Source organism: Oryx dammah, unplaced genomic scaffold (assembly GCF_014754425.2).
Source record: "Oryx dammah isolate SB20612 unplaced genomic scaffold, SCBI_Odam_1.1 HiC_scaffold_16, whole genome shotgun sequence".
In the NCBI taxonomy this organism is placed as follows: Eukaryota; Metazoa; Chordata; class Mammalia; order Artiodactyla; family Bovidae; genus Oryx; species Oryx dammah.
The window spans coordinates 4,288,169-4,306,658 of record NW_024070200.1 but is presented as its reverse complement, the minus strand read 5'-3'; positions in this window follow the sequence as shown (position 1 = coordinate 4,306,658).

Here is an 18,490-nt window from a genome sequence, read left to right as displayed (position 1 = left end):
TTAGTCACAAAGTTGCGTCTGACTCTTAGGCCCCATGGAGTGTAGCCCACCAGGCTCCTCTGTCCCTGGGATTTTCCAGGCGGGAATACTGCAGTGGGGTGCCATTTCCTCCTCCAGGGGCTCTTCCAGACTCAGGGGTGGAATCCGTGTCTCCTGGGCTGGAGACGACCTCTTGCATTGCAGGGGGATTCTGTGCCGACTGAGCTAGCAGGGAAGCCTGAAATGCAGAAACAGAGAAAATCAATGAAAACAGAAGTTGGTCCTTTGAAAAGAACATCTCAATAGGCAAACTTTTAGCTAATTTGATCAAGAAAGAAAGGGAGAATACACAGAGCACCAAATTATTACTGCAAGAGGGACATCTGATCCTACAGGCTTTAAAAGGATTACACAGGGGAGTTCCCAGGTTGCCTGATGGTTAGGCTTCATCACTTTGACTGCAGAGGCCTGGGTTCAGTCCCGGGTTAGGGGAAAACCTCACTTGCCAAGTGATGCAGCCGCAAGAGAAAGCAAACAAGCAAAAAACAAAGTATATGGGAATACTGTGAACAGCTCTGTATCAGTGTTAGGCAACTGAGGAAAAGGAGAAATTCCTGAAAAGACATAAACCACCCCAATTCACTCCAGACAAAAATAGGAAATCTGAATATACCTATAAGATGCAAAAGAAAAAAATTATTAGCAATCAAAAGCTTTTGCACAAAATAATTCCTGGACAACTTTTACTGGTGAATTCTATCAAATGTTTAAAGAAGAAATAACACTGACATTCTATGAACTCTTCCAGAAGAGGAAGGGACCCTTCTCAGCTTCTTCTTTGAGGTCAGTATCACCCAGTGCCAAATGCAGACAAAGACATCACTAAGGAAATTAAATGACAGACTAATAACCCTCATGAATATAGATACCATAATCTTCAACCAAATACTAGCCAAGCGAATTCAGAAAGATAGAAAAAGGATTACATATTATGGCCAAATGAGATTAATCCCAGGAATGCAAGGCTGGATGAACATTCCCCAAATCAATTAATGTAATGCACTATATTAATAAATAAGAAACAAAACTCATATGACCATTTCAATAGATACAGAAATCATTTAACAAAATTCAGCATGCTTTCATGATTAAAAAAAAAAAAAAAAACAAACTAATTCCTGCCAAACTTGGAATAGACAGAAACTTCCTCAAACTGGTAAAAGGCATCTATCTGAATCGTATAGATAAGATCACATGTAAATGATGAAAGAATAAATGTGTTCTCTCTAAGATCAGGAACAAGGCAGATTCTCTTGGCAGTTCTATTCATTGTTCTACTGGAAGTTTTGGCCAGTGCAATCAGATATAATAAAGAAATAAAAACTGTTTGTTGCTTAGTCATATCCGACTCTTTGTGACCCCATGGACCATAGTCCACCAGGCTCCTCAGTCCATGGGATCCTCCAGGCAAGAATGCTGGAGTGGGTAGCCATTCCCTTCTCCACGGAAAGAAAGAAAAGACAGTCTAGATTAAAAAGAAAGAAGTATTGGAAAATTGTCTTTATTCCAGATGGCATATTTTTATATGTTGAAAGTCCAAAGGACTCAACAAAAATTCTGCTATAGTAGATAAATTCAGCTATGATATGGGATACAAGATCAACATCCACAAATCCTTTGCATTTTTATATATTGGCAATGAACAATCTGAAAATGAAATGAAGAAAACAATTCCATTTAGTAGCATCCAAAAAAGTAAAAGGTGCCCCAGATGGTACTAGTGCTAAAGAATCTGCCTATTGGTGCAGGAGACACAGAGATGTGGGTTTGATCCCTGAGTTGGGAAGATCCCCTGGAGGAGGGCCTGCAACCTCCAGTACTCTTGCCTGGAGAATCCCAAGGGCAGAGGAGACTGATGGGCTACGGTCCATGGGGTCGCAAAGAGTCAGACACGACTGAAGTGCCTGAGCACTAACGTGCACAAAAGAATAAAATCCTTAGGAATAAACTCAATAAAAGGAGTATGAAACTTGCACACTGAAAACTACAAAACATTGCTGAGGGAAATTAGAGAATGTCTAAGCTAACAGAGACATTTTGTGTTCACAGATTAGAAGAATCAATATTGTTAAGATGGCAATCCCCGCCCCCCCGAGTTAATCTATTGAGTCAACGTCATCCCTACCAAAATCCCAGCAGTCTGTTTCATAGACACCGACAAGCAGATCTTACAGTTTATATGGAAACAAAAAAATCCAGAGTAGCAAAAACCATCCTGAAAAAGAACAAAGTAGGAGGACTTTCACTGCTCAATTCCAAAGTTTCCTAAAAAGCTTCAGTAATGGAGACAGTGTTGAACCAGGATAAGAATGGATGTGTGGATCCACGGAACAGATCTAAGAGCCCAGCAAGAAGTTCTTGCATTTACAGTCAATGGATTTTTGATAATGATGCCAAGACAGTTCAATGGAAAAAGGATAAGCTTTTCAACAAAGGATGCTGGGACAGTTGAATAGCCACATGCAGAAAAATGAACTTGGATCATCACACCACACACACAAATTAACTCTAAACGGGTTGCAGACATAAATGTAAGTAGTAAAGCTATAAAACTTTTAGAAGAATGCTTAATAGAAAGTCTTCACAACCTTAGGTTAGGCAAAGTTTTCCTAGATTCAACATCCAAAGCACAACCTAACAGAAAAAATTGACAAATTGGACTTCATCAAAATTAAAACATTTGCACCTTCAAAGTCATTAATAGGAAAATGAAAAGACAAGCTGTAGACTGAGAGAAAATAGCTGCAAATCATATATCTGATAAGCAACTTGTATCTAGGATATAGAGAGAACCCAATGAAATGACAAACATTCAATTTGAAAATGGGCAAAAGCCTTGAATAGACATTTCACCAAAGAAGATAAAGAAATGGTGAATAAGTACTTGAAATGGTGCTCAGCTTCATTAGTCATCAGGGAAATGCAAATTAAGAGCACAACGAGATACCACTTCACACACAGACCAGAATGGCTATAATTATAAACATACACAATAACAAATGTTAAAGAGAGAAATGGGCACCCTCAAACACGGCTGATAGAAATATGAAACGGTCCAGCTACTCTGGAAAATGGTTTGGCGTTTTCTTTTCTTAAAAAGTGAAACATAAAAAAAAAAAAAAAAGTGAAACATAAATTTACTAAATGACTCTGCAATTCCACAACTAGGTATCTACCCAAGGGGGATAAAAACACAAGTCCATGCAAAATTGGCACGTAAAAACCCACAACAATTTAATTTCTAACAGCCAAATGGTAGAAATAACCCTGATGTCAATTAACCGATGAATGGACAAACAAAATGCAGTTTATCCATACCATGGAATACTATTCATCAATAAAAAGGAATGAAGTACGGATACACATTGTGGATGAACGTCAAAAACATCTTAAGCAAGGGAAGCCAGACACAGACGATTACCTATTGTATGATTTTGTTTATATGAATTGTGCAGACAAGGCAAATCTGTACAGACGGAAAGTAGATTTGCGGTTGTCTGGACTGTGGGTTGAAACGGAAATTAACTGTAAGTGAGGGTGAGAGATCTTACTGAGTTGATGGAGCTGGTCTAAGACTGGATTATGTTGATGGTTATATGCATACTTAAAACGGGTGAATTTCAATGAAGCGAGGATGCTGCTAAAGTTTGTTGGGACTCTTTCTTTTCCCTGGCAGAAGGACCCCCCTTTGAGAACTGGGACCTCTATAATCACAGGGCACTGAGTCGTAGGATGGACCAAAATTCCCCAGAAGAGCCACAGGGAGTGATTAGAAGCAGGGCCTTTCCTAGTTCTGCCCTTGGTTCCTGGACTCATATGTTTTTCCATCTGGGGGCAAAACACCATATAATGGCCATCCATGTAGAGCATATATGTCCTTGAGGACAGCCGTCTTCAAGCCAGCATCTCAGCTGTGTTGTCAAAAAGCCATCCTACTATTTGTGTCCTCAGAGTTTGGACGGTTCAGTCTGTGTTAGCAGTGGGTTCACTTGGCCATACCTCCATTGCTGGGATTTTATGCAGGCTTCTGTGTTGATGGATCAAACACTCTCTAAATCTTCAGATGAGGTGAGTAGGGGGTTGGTTGAAGTTTGGGGGCCAGGAAAGGCAAATCCCAGGATGTGATGTTTAAGTCTATGTGTCAACTTGGAAGGTGTTTTGGATGAGGTCAACATTCAATCGGCCAATTCCAAGTGAAGGAGATTATTCTCCACCATGTGGGTGGGACTCATCCAATCAGTTGAAGGCGTGAATTGAATGAAAAGATCAGCCTCCTGGAGCGAGAGGAAATTCCCAGCAGACTGCCTTCAGGCTTCATCTGTCCATCAGATCCCCGGGATCTCCAGGCTGCCAGCTCTAGGATTGGAACTGCCCCGCTGGCTGTCCCAGGTCTTGAGCCTGCTGGTCTACACTGTGACTGTGGACGCCGGTCTCCATGATCACGTGAGCCAATTTCTTATAACAAATCTCTTTCTGTAGCTGCACATATTCTATTGGTTCTGTTTGCTGGAGAACCCAGATTAATACACTGGACGCGCCATTTCCCACGATGAATGGCTGCATAGTCAGTTTGCCCCCATGTGGCTTGTTGACCTCCTGAAAACAACGTGTCATATCAGGAGCTCAGTGTTGGACTCCGTGGCCGATAGGTTGGACATTCAACCTCGGCCAGTGGGAGGCCACGCTTCTGGGCTAATGGCTACTCTGGTCGTGTGCTGACATGAGCCAACCCTGTCATCTTGCTCCCTCGGGTCTGTCTTGCCTCATCCATTGCAGATCAGGTGATGTCCACCTAACCCAGAGATCTTCCTACATCAGGCACGCATGCTAAGTCACATCAGCCGTATCTGACTCTTCGTGGCCCTGTGGAATGTGGTCCACCAGGCTCCTCTGTCCATGGACTTCTCCAGGCAAGAATACTGGAGTGGGCTACCATGCCCTCCAGGGGATCATCCCAACCCAGGGCTTGACATATCTTCTAAAAGCTGCACATTTGCCTTATCATCAGACCTTTTCTCATTCCTCGTCTTCTAATCCTTCTCTTTCTTGATCCCCAAGGAACCAGCCAAACCACTGGGTGCTGCTCAAGAATCAACAGGTGTCCTAACACTTACGGATTCTCTTCCTTCCATACAAAGTGGAACACGTCGTGCCCCACTGGAAGCCCTGTCTGTAGGAGGATTGCCCCTCAGCCTGCATTAACTGAGAGACTGGGGATCAGTCATAAAGGGTTGTATTAGCAGTATTAGCCTCTGCCTGCCTCTCTCTCCTGGGACACTTGCTCTGGAGCCCAGAGCCATCATGTAAGAAATCCAGCTACTCTTGGCGGACAGACCACATGGAGAGAGACACATCGAGGTAGAGAGACCCAAGGAGCACCAACTCTCCTGGCCACCAGCTTGTTGCCTCCCCAGCCCAGGTGTGGGACACGTCCGTGCAAGAACCTGCAGGTGATTCCAGCTCCCTGCCCTGGCCCCGATGCACCGGATCTGCCTGGTTGGAGAATTCAGCCTCTTTCAGAGCTTGGCAATCCTTGTAATTAAGTCCTTGGCCAGATCGTCGGCTCTTTCTGCCTCCAGCTGCAAGAAATGAGAGTCTCTAATTTGTATGGTGTTAAGGAGACCCTCTGCTTATCTTAATTAGCCTTTAATTGGTGATTAACCACCCTCAGACTTTGCTTCTCCTCCTCCAGGGCCTCAAGCTGCCCCCAGCAACAGCCATCCAATTCTGGAGTCAGTAGGATGACGGTTTCCCAGGTCATTCCCAGATACCCGATGGGCCATACCCTCCTGGGCTTTCCTTTCTTCGGGTCTTGATTGCGCCTCCACCTCATGCCATACCTATGTTTCCTTATCGCCCGTGATAGAGTCCTCACTGCCAGCCATCTGGTGGCTGAGCCAGCTCCAAAATCCCACTTGAGAGATCCTTGGACCACCCCCCGGTACCATCTGTTGCAGGTCAGCTTCCCTGGCATCTAGCTTCTGAGATGAAGGTTTGACTGGGGAAAGTCCCTGGGTCCACCCTAATGGGAGGGAGACTGAAAAATGTGAGATGAGGCAGAGGAAGGCGAACTGGAGGACAGTCGAAGCAAAGACTTCAGCTGATCCCCCGGGGTCCTGGGCACTGGGATAGCTTGTTAGAGCTGTCCCGGCTTAGGGAAAGCCTTCTGGTCTCCATACCAACTGGTCTTGCATACAGCTTACCTCTGCCTGGTGAGGGGGAGTAACCTTGGGTGAGGCAGTTTTTTTGGATGGAGGCAATCCCCTGAGAGGACTCAGGAAAGAGGTGTTTTGCTGAAAACCCTCTGAGCAGCTGGGGAATGAGTGCCCCAGGGCTGGGCTGGTGGAGAGTGAGTCTGGGCAGTGTACTGCAGCGTCTGTTGACACATCCAGGGTGCGCTTTCTCTAGGCATCTGCTCATGCTCTGTTGCTCGGTCATGTCCGACTTTTTGCAACCCCATGGATGGACTGTAGCCCGCCAGGATCCTCTGTCCATGGGATTGTCCCAGTAAGAATCCTGCAGTGGGTTGCCATTTCCTCCTCCAGGGTATCTTCCCAACCCAGGGATCAAACCCGTATCTCCTGTGGCTCCTGCATTGACAGGTGGATTCTTTCCCCGTGAGCCATCTGGGTTATTGACTGAAAACCCAAACTTGGACTCTAGGATAGAGACCTGTGATATCTCTGGATAACTTCCTAGAAATTCTAGGAAAAAACCACCTTCTTGGTAATACATCTTCACAGGCGACATGCGCCATGTTCTGAAAGAGTGAAGTTTGCAGGGCTAAAAGCTGTGACTTATTTTCAATGCTGAGAAAAGCAAGTCTCGAAGTCCCATATTCCTGGCTACCTAAGGCAAAAAGAAACAAGTGTATTCTTTTAAAAAACACTGCACCCATTGCATTTATCAAATTCTATGTACATTCATGTGTTATTAGTCAGCACTTGTAAGCATGTACCTCATTCCAGACATTGTACTATGAGTTGAAAATATGCTTCCTGGGAGATTTGACAACCAAACATCCTTGCCTTGGGGGAACCGCTGGGTGAGGTATTTGTGGAACTGACAACCATGGAACTCTGCTCTCTCTCCACTTGGACAATCTTACAATACTATACCCCACCCCCACCTCCAAGAAATGAAGGTTAACGAGGAGAGTGAACAAGCTGGCTTGAAACTCAACATTCAAAAAACTAAGATCATGGCTTCCAGTCCCATCACTTCACAGCAAATAGATGGGGAAAAAGTGGAAACAGTGACAGACTTTATTTTCTTAGGCTCCAAAATCACTATGGATGGTGACTGCAGCCATGAAATTAAAAGATGTTTGTTCCTTGGAAGGAAAGCTATGACAAACCTAGACAGAGTATTTAAAAGCAGAGACATTACTTTCCCAGAAAAGACCTGTATCGTCAAAGCTATGGGTTTTCCAGTAATCATGTATGGTTGTGAAAGTTGGGTTATAACGAAAGCTGAGTGCCAAAGAACTGATGCTTTCAAACTGTGGTGCTGGAGAAGACTCTTGAAAATCCCCTGGACAGCAAGGAGATCAAACGCATCAATCTTAAAGGAAATCTAAAGATTGTTAAACATGGAGAAAAAAAAAAGGAAATCAACCCTGAATATCTTGGAAGGACTGATGCTGAAGCTGAAGCTCCAATACCTTGGCCACCTGATGTGAAGAGCTGATTGATTGGAAAAGACTCTGATGCTGGGGAAAAGTGAGAGCAGGAGGAGAAGGGGGCGACAAAGGATGAGATGGTTGGATGGCATCTTTGACTCAATGGACAGGAGTTGAGCAAACTCCCAGAGGTAGTGATGGACAGGGAAGCCTGGCGTGCTGCAGTCCATGGGGTGGAAAAGAGTTGGACACGACTTAGCAACGGAACAACAACCACCTCCCAGGAATGGTTTAAGGGGTGGGCACGTGTCCTAAACCGGGACAATCCAGGCCCTTCCCTTGTGTTTATACAAGAAAGTGGAGAGAAAACAGACCTTTCCAGCAGTGTAAATGTGGAGTGATACCAGTGGAGGATTCCTAGAGGCTGTGTCTGTAGTATGAGGAAGAAACTGGGGAGATCAGGAGAGAAAGAAAGGGGAGAGAGTGGAAGAGAGAGGGAAGAAACTGTGCTTGAGCCACTAGATTTCACAACTCTGTCAAGTTCTGAAATGTTCTTTCGAAAGCTGGTTTGAGTTGCGTCTCTGTTGCTTGCACTCCAGAGGGTCCTGAGGTATCTCAGCAGGTCAGCAGCTGCTCCCAGCTGTTGACCCCGTGTACGGCACGCACTTCCCAGTTCACCAAGAACTCCAGGGCACAGGAAACCTTGGCCCCATGGGGTGAGGTCTCTGGTGCATTCGTCTCCCTTTACAGAGGAGGACACAGGCTCTATGAGATTTATTTTAGATGTGATGGATGGGAAAATGCCTTGTAAACTGAACGATGCTGTCCATGTGGGACCTTTCACTGCTGCTGATAGTGAATTAGTAATCTCATCTGTGAAACTAGACCCCTTGCTCACCACACCTTCTGTGCCCGTGGCTCCTAAGGATCGGGCTTCCAATCGCCAGAGTCCCGGGGCTCAGCACAGAGCAGGTACTCATCTGAAGCTTTTCGACTGATCTGAGCGGTTGAGATGCAGTCGCTGGCACGGGCAGCCTGCGGTTCAGCAGTGTCCCCAGTGGGCAGATATGGATATAGAAGGGAGGATGCTGTATGCTAGGGCGGCTGTGGGGGTCAGGGGGACCCGGGGCTGCCTCTCACACCCTGCCCTGTCCCGGGCCTTCGTTCCCTCCCCTATTAAATGGGGAGGTGGTGCTGACAATTTTCCTTTGGTCTATATCCCCTGGTTCTTGCTGCCTCCATTGACACTGACCATAAGGCTCCCCACTGCACACACTGTGACTCTGCCAGACACGTCTTCTGATTATTGGGGGGCCTGGGGGAAGGCCAGAAGTGCTAGGGGATGAACACCCCCCAGAGCAGCCCTCCTTGTGCCCCCAGTGGACCACAGAGGCAGATTCAATGCTATGGGAGTCTCCCAGCAGGACGGAGTCCCCTTGGCCTCAGGGGATCCTGCTCACCCAGCTTTGTTATAGACGCTCCTTCTCTCCTCAGTCCCCATCCCCTACACATGCTCCCTGGAATTCTACAAACCAGTTGTGCTGGATGCTTGTTCGAGGCAGAGGACTTGGGCTCTCTGTCTCTGAGGTCTATAATGTCAGGACCCTTTGCTAACGGAGAAACCCAACGTGAACGGCCAGAGTAAAAAGAAAGGGGACCGAGTGACCCACCTACCAGAGAGCCCAGGGCTGGCTGAGCTGGGAGCTGTCTCTCCTTTAGACCTTCTCACCCCTGGTGCCTTTATTTCTAGAGTCTCTCCCCTGGGCCCCCTGAAACTCTGGGCACAGAGCCTTCTAGCTTCAAGTTCAGACCTGGGATGGCACCTGCTTCTCGGGATGGACAGTGGGTTGCTGAGCTGGGCTGGACCTCTCCCACTGGCCAGGGGAGGCGTGTTCTTGGTTCCCTTTTTGAATCGGGGGTTTGCGCCCCAGCCTGGAGGCCTCATTGGGAGGGTTGAATCCGCAAAGGACGATGGAAGGGCTGCCTGCAGAAGGAAGGAGGGCAGTGCTGAGGGCGGAAAGCCCAGTGATGCTGCTCTGGGTCCCTGGACCTTGGATGCCCCTCGCTGATCCATTCAGCATCAACTCCCAGCCCCCATGTGGTGCAGACAGAGGGAGCCCCCAGGCTCTCTGGGGCAGACACGCAGCGGAACAGGACGCATGCAGTCTCTGGAGCTGCGCCAACGCACCTCCCATCCCACCCCCCACGCAGGCCCAAGTTCAGAGCCTCAGTGTCCCCAGCTGCCCGACAGGCCGTGGCCACCCCCGCTGAGGCCTCAGGGCTACGTCTCAATCCTGCACTGCAGGCACACGGTTGGTCCTGGACCACGGCTCCTCCATTCTTTCTTCCCTCTTAGAGATTTTTTTATTTTTGCTTTGTTTTGTGCTTGAAAAGAAGAGGAGCGGGGAGAGTGAATGAAATTTCCAAATGCACTACCGGTGGGTGAGGGGGTCTGGGGGCCCCGTGGCAGCTCCCCTCTCTGCTGGGACCCGCCGATGCTTTCTGCCTGATGCACCTGTCATGTCTGAGGCTCCGTCCGTCATGCTGGGTGCGTGCCACAGCCCGGTCCTTGTCAAGACAGCCAGCGACCGGTGCTAATGAAGCCCCCGCTGCGAGCCTCTGCGCCGGGTGGGGGCGCGGGCGCCCGAAACTCCCCCAGCCCCACTTGCCAGGGTTTCTCTCCCAGCTGCAAATAACAAGCACCCAGATGCTCTGTTCACATCAGAGCAAAATGAGACAGGCTTTACACCCAGGCTTTTAAAATTGTGTGGAGTACTTCTGCTCAGACACTCTTGAGTAAAAAAAAAAAAGAAGGGGGGGCAAAATTAGTGAAATGTGGAATAATTTGAAGAAATTAGACCTAGTTTGTCCAAGATTAAGGAGAGCTCTAAATTAAGTGGCCCAATCTTTCTTGCTGGGGAGGAAAAAAAAAATCAATTCAGCCCTTAATTTTCTTAAGCGTCCCTTGTAAGGACGTGTGTGCAAAGGCTTCTAGGGGTGTTTATTAGGTCATTTTATTTTAATCACCCTCCGCTGGGCTTGCCAGGAGACGCTGCAGACATTTCCCTGAATTTGCAATCAGCCACTTCCAGAGCTCATCCAGAACCTTCTTGGGAAGGAGGAAATTTCCACTATCCTCCAGGCTCCAGACGGGCGTGGCCTAGATGGCCCAGGAGTGGGGCTCCAGGACCCTCACGGACCCTGCAGATAGGGTGGTGGGTTTTCTTCCCAGCTCCCGAGAGAGATGGGAGGGCACAGGCCAGGGATTCAGGAGGGGCCTGAGTACAGGGACAGGGGAAGAACCTTCCAGAAGGAAAGGAACAGGAGGCCGTGAATAATGGTGTCTCCGATGAGGAGGAGGGAGATAGGAGGCGGCAGAGTCAGCGGTGGGGGCGGGGGGGTTGCAGCCGGGAGAGGAGGCCAGAGGGGGCGTCCCCCAAGGTGAGCCCAGGAGGAAGGCAGAGGGGCCCACCCGGATTGAACCAGGTTGCAGGAGCCAGATCACGTGGGATCTTGCCAGCCGGTTGGGACTTTGTCCCCGGGGGTGACGCAGGGGCGCGACACGCTCTGATGGACGGTTTGCAGGGCTGTGCTGAGATCTGGGTGGGACCGGGCAGCTGGTCGAGGAGGGAGCCCGAGGCGACTTCTACGTGCAGGACAGGCAGGAGAGGGGCTGGTGGCGAGAGAGGCCAGCCAGTGTGAAGGCAGCAGCTGCGTGTCACTGAGTGTGGAATGAAAGTGTCCGGGGAGGACAGGCGTGGGTGTGTGTGTTTGGAAGTCACCAGGGTCCTGCCGTCACACTCAGGTGCTTCAGACGAGGAGATTCACAAGATGCTGAGGTGGCCATCCAGGGGTGTCGTAGCACCTCCCTGCGCATGAGCACCCACAGGAAGGGGGAACACCCCGCCCCACAGACTGGAGAGCTGGACCAGGAGCAGGGAAGGAATACCCCTGACTCCCTGCCCTGCCCTCCTGTCTCCAGCCGGCACCTCCACCAGGAGCCTTCCCCCCCCAGGACAGGAGGCAGGAGACCAGGCGACCCAGGGTCCAGGGGTCTGCCCCAGGGCAGGGAACAGGCGGCAAGGTGAGGAAGGGTGGCCAGGACAGCGCATCAGCCACCTCCCATCCACAGCCCGTCTGTCTTTCTGCTGTGGTCGTCTTCTGTCCAGAGTGCCCACCCTGGATGAGAAGGGCTGCTCCGGGGCTTGTCAATACGCCTGCTGTTGTGGGAGAAGTGTCAGCCCAGGTGCCCAGCGCTCAGGGCGCCCCCGCTGATGTACACCCACGTTGGGGGAGCCTGCCCTCCTCCACCCCTTCTCTCCTCACCCTGTTCTGTGACCCCAGGGCCCGGAGGAGCCTCCTGAGGCTGACCTGTCTATCCCTCCCTGCGGGGTCCACGCCGTGCAGCCCAGCCCTGGAGGGGTTCCCTCCTGGCCCTGCGGACCCAGGAGGAGCCCGCTCCCGGGGTCACACCCCAGGTGGGCCGGGCTCCCACCTTATCTCTCTCCACGCCTTCCTAAGGGGTCCCTTTCCTCAAGGGAACATCCGCTTGCTGTAGGACCCCGACTGAGCCAACGGCTGCAGTGTTTAATGAGGCGGACGGTGGGCGGGACGGGGAGAGAGGGGGGCCCTGGTGGGGCATACAACTCCCGGCGGGGACCAGGGCATGGGAGGGGGCATGCTGCGGAGAAGCGGCTGCTCAGACAGCGGGCCAGGTTTGAGGCCAACAAGAGGAATCTCCTCCTCAAAACCCACTGTCTGTGATGGGCACTGCAGGAGGGGAGGGGCCAAGCTGAGGGCCTGCACCTTGGGGGAAGGCATTCGGTGTCCCCAGGGCCGAGCATCCTTCCGGGAAGAGCCAGGAAACAGGGCAGGGCCGAGGCACCATGGGCTGCAAAACCAAGCCAGCCAGGCCTGCGTCTGGCCTCCAGGCCAGGCTGCCTTCCTGGCTCCGCCCACTGTCAATCATCTCTGAATGGCCCTGGGGTAGATGTGTCCGTTTAAACCCGGTGCCCCCCCTAGCCTGCCCTCCCCACCCCTGGCGGGGCTCTGGGGCCCCTGGTGCAGCAGACCATTCAGCCCCCTCTGCCAAGGCTGCCTGGGCCCAGTTAGACTTGGAGCCTGGGCCCAGAGGCGTCCTGGCCCGGGAGGGTCCCAGTGGGGCCTGGGGGTGCCTCTCGAGCGCGGGCCTTCCGGGCTGGGCCCCCACATGGTGGCAGCAGCCTGGAACTGAAGCCCGCCAGGCTGCCTGCTCTGGGCCAGGACCCAGCGCCGCCTTCAGCTCCCTGGCCCTGCTTCCCGCTTTCTGCGGCAGCTGCCCCCGAGATGCTGTCCCAGGAGCTGCCTGAGAAGCCTTCACATCGCATCTCCCTCGTCACCTGGCTCTCCCCAGGCCCACCAGCACCCCTTGGACCCCAGGCCCTTGGTGTGTAGTCCACCCACAGTGAGGGCACCCCCCCTAGAGTAAGCAGCGGGGGGCGTGGGGACTGGGGCCCCAGGCTGGCCTGACCCTGCCCTCCCAAGGCCAGTCTTGGGCCTGAGGGAGCCAGTGAACGGATGTTCGCCCTAAGACAGTGCCCTGGGGAGACCCCATCCAGGAAACATGGATGGATCCAGCTGCAGGTCAGAGAGGCCCCCTGGAAGGTGGGAGCTGACCAGGGCCAGCTCTCCTGGGTCCCCTCCACAGCCCAGACCCTTGCAGGGTGCACACTGTCCTCTGCGGCTTCCTTCTCGCCTGCTCCGTGCCCACCAGGAACATCCCCTCTGGGACCCTTGGACAGTGATCCGCCCTCACCCACTTTGTCGTTTCTCTGCCTTCATGCGCATACTTTCCTCCCTCAATTCCCTCCACCCGCCCTCTCCTCCAGCTGTGAGCAAGTCCCCACTCCCTTGGGACCAGCATCAAGGCCGGAACCTTCCTCAGCCTTCACTTCCATCGGGTCAAGTGACTTGACCCCAGAGCCTGCAGGCGCAATGGGGCCTGGGCAGGAGATGGCAGTGGGGAGCACAGGCGCTTTTCTCAGGCCAGGCAGGGACCGGGAGATCACCAAGCCCAGCCCTGTCTCTCGAGCTGCCCCAGGGGGACTCCGGACAAAGTCTGGAGATGTTTGTGATTGTGGCAGCTGGATGCTACTGGCACGAGGCAGGAGAGGCCCAGGGTGGGGCTCGGAGTCCCACACTGCACGGGGCGGCGGGGAGCCCAGAGTGGTCCAGGCCCCAGTTAAGAGTGGCCGGATTCGGACAGCCTGCTGCCCAGATAGAAACAGGGGCTCACGGCAGGCCTCCAGGCCCTCCCAGGACACACTGAGGGCTTAGTCAGAGCATCTCTCCTGTGCTCTGAGCCTCTTTTCCTCTTTGGGGCCCGATCTCGGGGACCAAAGGCATGTCCCATCAGGCCAAACGGAGCACAAGGCTCTCTTCCCAGCTGGTGGTGCTCAGATCACCCTGACTCTCTGCCCCCTCTTCTGCTGAGCCTGGAGATGGGCCCGTGGACTTGGCATTGGGGCACAGGGGCCCTCAACTGCCGTGCAGCTCTACCCCTTTCTGGGCCCAGTGTCCCTCTCCATGAAAGGAGGTGGCTGGGGTCGAGGCCTGCTGAGGGCCCCTGCCTGTCCCGACGCCTCGCCTAGAATTACCCGTGTCAGCATTAGCAAGGCCATCCATCAAGCCCCGGCCCACGCGGGCACTGACTTCAGCCCCCAGCCACGGCAGACATGTGCACTGCTGAGCTGGGGCCCCCCAGGAATGAGCCCCGGGAGCCCCACCTGCCTTATTGATAACGACCATGCATACGTGAAACGCCAGGAATGTCTACATGATCGGGTCGGTCTGTTCCAGAGGATGCCGTACATACATCCAGGCTATTTTCGGGGGCCGGCGGGGCCAGGCGGGAGAAGGGCAGGGGCTCCTGGACGATCTGGTTACGGCCATGTGCCGGGGCAGCAGATGCCACTGATTCTGTGCAGTGATCTCACGGGAAGGGCGGCGGGTGGCCTGACCTGCGCGCAGGCCCGGCCCAGTGCTGGAGGGAAGGGAGAGGGTGGCAGCTGGCGCTGGAACGCCCAAGCCCCTTGGAAATGTTCTTTTTTTCCTGAGTGGAGTGCACCCCCCCTCCACGCCCCCCTGCTCACTGCAGCCCGAGGAGGGACACCCAGCAGGCCCTGGGGGCTTGGACGCGGGGGGACCTGGGGCAGGGGGACGGGTGCAGGGCATCCCTGAGGGAGAGGCCACCTTGGTTTCCTTCTGCTGCTTTGCAGCAAAAGCAGGGCAACTTTGACCCCCCAATGGGCAGAGGAGTGCCTTGAGGGTGCTGGCGTGGGGGGCTCAGTGCCTCTTTGGGGGTTTCCCGGCCAGGGTGTGCGTTCTCTGGAGCCTCCTCTTAGGGGGCCTCTCCCTCACCTGCTCCCCACCTCTCCTGGAGTGATTTCCGTTTTCTTGACAGTGCCAGGCAAGGCTGGAGGGTGAGGCAGCGTTGGAAATTCACTGCCGTTTGCACTGTGTCTGATGTGTTCAAACAGTGTCCAGGGGCTGAGTCTTCAAAGGCGCCCTGTGCGGTGTCCGAGCCACCGGGGCCTCCGTACCACCCCAGGCCCTCCTTCTGCCCCTCCTGGCTGCCCAGCCGTGTCCACTTCCCAGCTTGGCGCTTCTGGTTGCCTCTGTGAGCGCGTGCTAGGTCTCTTCAGTCCTATCCGACTCTTTGCGACCACGTGGACTGCAGCCCGGCAGGCTCCTCTGCCCGTGGGCTTCTCCAGGCAAGAGCACTGGAGTGGGCTCCGTGCCCTCCTCCAGGGGGTCCTCCCGACCCGGGGTCGGATCTGCATCTCTCACGGCTCCTGCATCGGCGCTAGAGCCACCTGGGATGCCTGCGCTCATCTTTCCATTTCTCCGGGTCCTTCCCACTCTCCAACTGAAAACTGCCAAACAGTCCATTTTCCTCTGACAACTTGGAGTCCCGGAGGCGGTAGAGCAGGGTGAGACCTTGTGTGTCTGTCCCCTCCCGTGTGGCGGACACACCACCCTTTCCCCTCCGCCCAGCCTGCAGACCCACGCTAAACTCGCAGTCCCTGAAAACGTGCAGGCTGTGCGCATCCCTCCCCACCGCACCGCTCTGTGGGGTTCATGGTTTCCCCTGCCATCTCTTTCTTTGCCTGCAAAGGACTTCCGGTCACCCCAGAGTTTCCTCTGACTTTCCTGCCGTGTCCCTTCCAAGCACGAGCAGGGGCGTGGGGCGAGGCAAGAGGGCTGGATGCAATCAATTAGGGAGGCAGCCCAGAACAAGGTCACCGTCCTCATCACGAAGGTTGTGACTCCCTCTCCACCCAGAGACACAGTTGAGGCTGCCTTCCATCTGTTTTAATTTGGTTGACGGACATCAGACCTGAAACGGATCTGCAGTTGGAAGGGGAAAATTCCTCAATGTTTTAATTTGCTCCATCCGACTCCAGGCAAAGAGGCCATGGGCTTATTTTTCCCACCTCCACCCCCTGCTGCCTCCCTGGGGAGCGAGCGTGTGTTCACGTTGTCCCGGGTACAGAACCTGCCTGTTCCCGGCAGCCCCCAGAATGGCTTGGCTCAGAGCATAAAAAAAGATCCTGACATTTTCTGTCCCCTCGAGTCTTCCCAAAGTAGCGTCTCCTGGCGGGCACAGTTTCCTTGTAAGGCAGCCCAGAGGGCTGGGCCAGCGAGGGTGTGCTCAGCACCTTGGGGACAGGGGACAGGGCCGGTCCTAAACGGCCCGGGGATTATCTCAGGCTCTCAGAGCGTTTGGGAGCGGGGAGGAATGAGGCAAGGGTGCCAAGGGAGGGAGAGGTGTTGGTGTGTTTTTTGAATGCCAGAACTATAATTAAGGGGAGAGAAGATTCATGCTAACCCGTAACCAAGGCTGCAAGAGAAAACCATGAAACCCAATCGCCCCAGGGCACGGGGCTTTGGGACGGCCTGGGGCACTCGCTTTGAAGACTATTTCAGAGCTGAGCACATTTATCACGGGTGCCGGGGCTCTGACAGCGTCAGGTGGCCTCTGCTATCTCGTGGTGCCCCAAGTAACTCTGGCCCTCCGGTGCCACCTGTTCCGGGGCTACCTCAGGAGGCTTGGAGGGACTTTCCAGAGGGCCCATTTGGGTGGGTTGGAGGGGGTCTTGTCTGAACAGAGGACTTCCCAAGGGCACAGGCTTAGGGTGTTGATAAAGCTGCTCGCGGAGAGCTGACCAGGGTAGAGAAAGTGTGTCAGATGGGTGTGCTCGCGTGGGCCAGGGGATGTCCTGGGTTTCAAGCTGGCCTCCAAGTGTGCAAACCCTTAGGCTATTGAATCTGGGCGAAGGTTCTAAGGAGGCTTGTTTGGCCTTCTCCCCACCTTTGGGCCATTACTACTTTTCATCATTAAAAAGTGAAAGCAAAAAAAAAATCCTTGGTCCTGGCTTCCCCTCCGCCCACGTGAATGTCCGCGATTCCCTAGGGTTTGTCCTCCACAGCCCAGAACTCTGCAGTCAGGCCTTCCAGCTCCTCCCTCCATCTCTGACCACATCCTCCCAGACAAACGATTCCTGGAGAACCCCACACAGACAGACTCATTGTGGCCAAGCCATGTGGTCAGGCTGTTGCCACAGGCGTTGGCCAAACTCCTTTCTTCGAAAGCCACAGGCTTGGTGTTCCCAGATGCACAGCGGCCGGGCTCCCCATCTCGGACTGCTTCTGGGGGGAGTGGGGATCCTGGGGGCCCCACTGAGAGGGCCGGGGAGCAGGAATCAAGCCCCCCCCCCAGGGGTTGCTTTGCCTTTTCCTGACCCTGGTTTAGTCAACAGATGAGGGCATCTGAGCCAAGTTTGGATAAGGCCCGGCTCTGCCCATGAGGACCCACGTTGCTAGCTGGGACGGGTGAAGGCATGAACTTGCAAAGTCTTGGCTTAACTTCTGGCACTCTGAAGTCCACCTCCTTCCTGAGGCTGGTGGTAACTGTGCTAATCAGCTAGGCCGCAGTGGCAATTAGACATGACCGTGTGGGGAGCAGGGCCAGACCAGAGTCACCCTGGGCCGCCTTGAGCTGGCGAGCCAGCACTGGGCCCTCCCGGACAAGCTCAGACCGTGCCGAGCAGTGGGGTCTGTGCTCACCACCACTCCCCCTGCTTCCAGATTTGGGGGACCTGGGCACGGAACCCCATCCCCACTGTGCCGAAGGCGGGGGAAGTGAGCCTTGACCACGCCAGAACGTTCCTTCCCCAGGAGCATGGGTACCTGTGCCGAGAGGCCGTTTCAGCCTGCAACCTTGGCCTTCTTTTTCCCTGCCCTTTGCCTCTGCTCAGCCAAGGCCATGCCCAAGGCCAGCTCCAGGGCTCTGGCCACCACAGCTGTCTACCTGCCAATCCCGCCTCCCACGTGGAGCAGACCATCAGCCCTGTGACTGCCCCACCCCGAGCCCCTCTTGGCTTCCAGCTGGGAGTCAGACGCTCTAGGCCCAGCAAGTCCCACTTGTTTTGAAAAAACTTTTATTGAAATACAGTTGACTCGTGGTGTTGTTTTAGTTTCAGGTGTAGTGATTCCATTATACACACACGTGTGAGTGCTCATGTGGTTCAGGTGTGTCCGACTCTCTGCGACCCCGTGGACTGTAGCCTGTCAGGCTCCGCTGTCCGTGGGATTCTCCAGGCAAGAATACTGCCGTGGGTTGCCTTGCCCTCCTCCAGGGGATCTTCCCAACCCAATGATCGAACCCACGTCTCCTGTGGCTCCTGTCTTGCAGGTGGATTCCTTACCTGTGAGCCGCCTGGGAAGCTCTCTGTTATATGTGTATATATATATATATATATATATATATATATATATATATATATATAT